We start from the raw sequence: 3385 nt of genomic DNA, 5'->3' as shown, positions 1-3385 counted from the left end.
AAGTTAAGTATAGGCATTTATATGATATATTGTACCTCTACCACTATTGAGCACTAATTTTTGTGATAAATATAAGTGTTTTCTGGAGGTATTTTTCGAACCCGGAAGACACAACGATTCGATTCAGTTAACTCCGCCCCCTCTCTCCGCACATACAACTTTACCGTAATATAAATAAACAGCAATAAGTGAAATTGCTTCACGATGCAGTTATACGGAGTTGTCATCTGCAACACAGCTTCATAAATGGCTAACACACATGCTAATATGCTAACACACATGCTAATATGCTAACCCGCGTTTGGACTGACTCACCCTCTGCTCCATCGCTGTTTACATTATGGGACTCGCGTTGGTTATAAAAGTTAATCCACTTTGATTCTGGCGAAGGTTCACCAAACATCCATCAGTAAAAAGTCACAGAAAAACAATATTTTGGTGATAGTCACTGAATCCGGGAGAAAAAAACAGCTGAGTGGCCTCTTCCTGAAAAAGGTTGAATAAACTCCTCGTCCTCGTAGCCAAACGCGCTTTTTTTTTCTCTTTGTTTCTCTCTTACGACAGAAATAATGAAAACGCTGTTTTACAAATTAAAATCAGGCCGTAAGCATAGAATTAAGACATTACATTACAGACGTCGAGCACTTCCGTTCCGCTGTTACGACACAACTGAACAGGTCAGTCGTTCACCAGGAGAGGGAGGAGCAGCTGCTCAGAGAGCAGGATTCAGGAGGATTACTGAGAGCTGCGTGAATGAAGCCGCAAACCACTCTGGGGGTGTTTTTGATAAGGAAATAGCATAACAACATGGCTAAAAGCTCTAAAAAGTCGATTTTGCATGATATAGGACCTTTAATAATTAATTGTACTGAAGCATCATTCATTTAGGGGAGACGTCTATGCCTTCTAGAATTTAGGCTAGTGTTTTTCAACCACTGTGCCGTGTCACACTAGTGTGCCGTGAGATATTGTCTAGTGTGCCTTGGGAAATCATCCAATATCCAAATATTTTTTTTAAACAAATGAATTATCATCCGCAAATAATGTTCCGTTGTCGAGTCTCTGTGCTGTCTAGTGATCGGCAGAGTAACCATGTGATACTCTTCCATATCAGTAAGTGACCGCAAGAAACTCATTTCTTTGAGATAAGAGAATTAGTGATGCATGAATGCGACAGGTGTGACAGTGGCATTGTGGCTAGAGAGACTATACGGTCTTCCTATTCAAGACACTTTGATGAGAACGACTTTATATTGTGAATATAGGCTACAGAGTAATTTTTTTTTACATCTTCTGCTGGTGGTGTGCCTCGTAATTTTTTCAATGTAAAAAATGTGCCTTGGCTCAAAAAGGTTGAAAAACACTGCTTTAGGCTAAAATGACTGCAAAGGATTTGCAACCAAATATTAAAAAGTGGGACGCTCATATAAAAACGGTTGTAATTCCTACCCCGTTCATCCGATTGGGATGTAAATAGCCTCAAATTAAAGCTGAAAGTCTGCAAGTTAAGTACATATTTGTTGTTTCATTGCAATCCATTGTGGTGCTTTATAGAGCCAAAAACACAAGAATGGAGTCAATGTACCAATATTTATGGAGTTGACTGTATGTTACTCCATGATTCCATTTTCATGTTTTTTTTGTATCTTCAAACAATCTCGCGGCTCCAGTGCAGAGCCTCATAAATCCCTGCTCTATAAGGCTCCCGACCCACTGAGAATGATTTCAGAACTAAATATTCTAGATGAGAATTGATTTAGAAAACTAAAGTAATCATTGATTAAACAGCTCAGTATGTGCCACAATAATAATGACGATATCAGCGTAAACAATAGCAGTTTTTTCTGTCGCTTCCAACAATCTCCTGTCGACTTACTGGCCATCCTCCACACACTGACTCATGTGTGAACAGCATCACTTTGAACACATGAGCCTCTGTGTTTGCATTGATAATGTGGTCCCTAAGTTAGTTTAATTAGTCACTGTTTGTCAAGTGCAGATCCTGAAATAGATATGACATCGTACAGCGTGAGAAAGCCACGTAAATATGAATTAAAAATCTGCCTTGGAAACTTGACGGCCTTGTTTAGCAGTTCTTTAGTGCAGCGTTTCTCAACTGCTGGGTCGGGATTGAAAAAGACTTTCCCAGAGAATAGTTCTTTCAAAATTTAACTATTGAAAAAGTACAAAACAACCTCCTGACTCTGAGTCTATTAGTGACAAACTGATTATGATGAAGCTTCATCCTTAATTCTAATTCCACAGGTTTTCACTGAACCCTTTACTTCTGTGGTCGATCTCTGAAACGATTTAAAAAACTCTAATTTCAGTGTGGGGTTGAAATGTTTTGGAGTTTCAGTCTTCTGTATGATATAGTTATGGTGGCTCAAAGGGAATAAACCAGAAAGCTCATGTGTGCCAACCCTGTATACAATGTCATATACGTTTGCATATTATAATCATACAGTTAGACATTGACGTTAGACATTACAAAACACAACTATACTGTACCTTAGGGCTGCTCGATTATTGAAAAAACAATAATCAATCAAACGATTATTTGTTGCCTTTAAAAAAAAAAGTCTATTTTATTTATTTATTAATCAAAAAACTATGCTGAATATTTTCTGTTTTCCGAACAGTCATAAAAGTACAAATGATTGATCCTCGGTTGTGGAGAGGTCTCAGTTTCACACCTGCCCCCTGCTGGCCAGATCTCACACCTGCGCAAGTAAACTGAGGGCGCGTCCTGATGACATCATCACACAGCGCTGTTTGTTTTTATGTCAGGCAAAAATAATAATCCCAGGGGCATGAACTAATGCAAGTTTGCTTTGCTTCGTGAGATTGCTTCAAATGGACAAGTGGGAGGGCATCCTTAATAATCGTTTTTTGCTATAATAAGTTAAAAGGACGAACATCCTCATCATCAACCAACATTTACTAAAACTACTACTATTTATTTATTTATTTATTTGTTCTTTATTATTCTTTTTGGAATGCATTGTGCTGAAGTGCTGTGTTGTCTGTCTAGTCAAGACTTTGTCTACTGTATTTTGTGTCGTTTTGTAATCCTGTCTTGGTGTATTGTTTGTTTGTTTTTTTGAATAATAAAAAAATATATAATAATTAAAGATTTTTTTTCTTTTTTTCGATTGTGCTATTTTTGTAATCGTTAAGTGTAATAATCGAAATTGGAATTGAATTTTGGTTAGTTGCACAGCCCTACTGTACCTGTTGAGCTACATTTTATCCTTTTTAGAAGGTTCATACTGTCTTCTTAGGTTAAGGCTATTATGGTTTTGTTTCTTATAGTAAGACAGAAAGGTTTGGTTTACCTGCTTGACTAGTTTCGATCACTTCCTGTGATCTTCCTCAGAAGCGA

Source organism: Gobius niger, assembly GCF_951799975.1.
Source record: "Gobius niger genome assembly, chromosome: 21".
NCBI classification, from domain to species: Eukaryota; Metazoa; Chordata; class Actinopteri; order Gobiiformes; family Gobiidae; genus Gobius; species Gobius niger.
The sequence above is the reverse complement of the archived record's forward strand: the minus strand, read 5'-3'. Positions refer to the sequence as shown.